General features: G+C 37.5%; 1 pseudogene; it reads right to left on the bottom strand.

Annotated features, from left to right (window-relative positions):
* LOC116695329 (5-hydroxytryptamine receptor 3A-like) overlaps nt 1–248 on the bottom strand; it is a 176825-nt pseudogene that overhangs the window by 33315 nt on the left and 143262 nt on the right.

Genomic DNA, 248 nt, shown 5'->3' with positions numbered 1-248 from the left:
CCAGTAACACAGATTAATTATGGATTTGAATCAATGACTGTTGAACTTAATTGAAAAGTTATGCATGCTCATGTGCATGCATGAATATGTGTTTTTATAGACTCACCACTCCTAAAATTCCAACCACATGGAAACCAATGGTTACGTCAAGTGTGCTTGAAAAGTTTTTCACAGGTCGCACTAGTTTTTGAGGGAATACATTATTCTTAAGTGCTTCATACAAGGAATCAGGAGTTGGGCTGGTGCAG

Source organism: Etheostoma spectabile, chromosome 9, assembly GCF_008692095.1.
Source record: "Etheostoma spectabile isolate EspeVRDwgs_2016 chromosome 9, UIUC_Espe_1.0, whole genome shotgun sequence".
Taxonomy (NCBI): Eukaryota; Metazoa; Chordata; class Actinopteri; order Perciformes; family Percidae; genus Etheostoma; species Etheostoma spectabile.
Note: the sequence above shows the minus strand (reverse complement) of the source record. Positions and strands in the feature narration are given on the sequence as shown.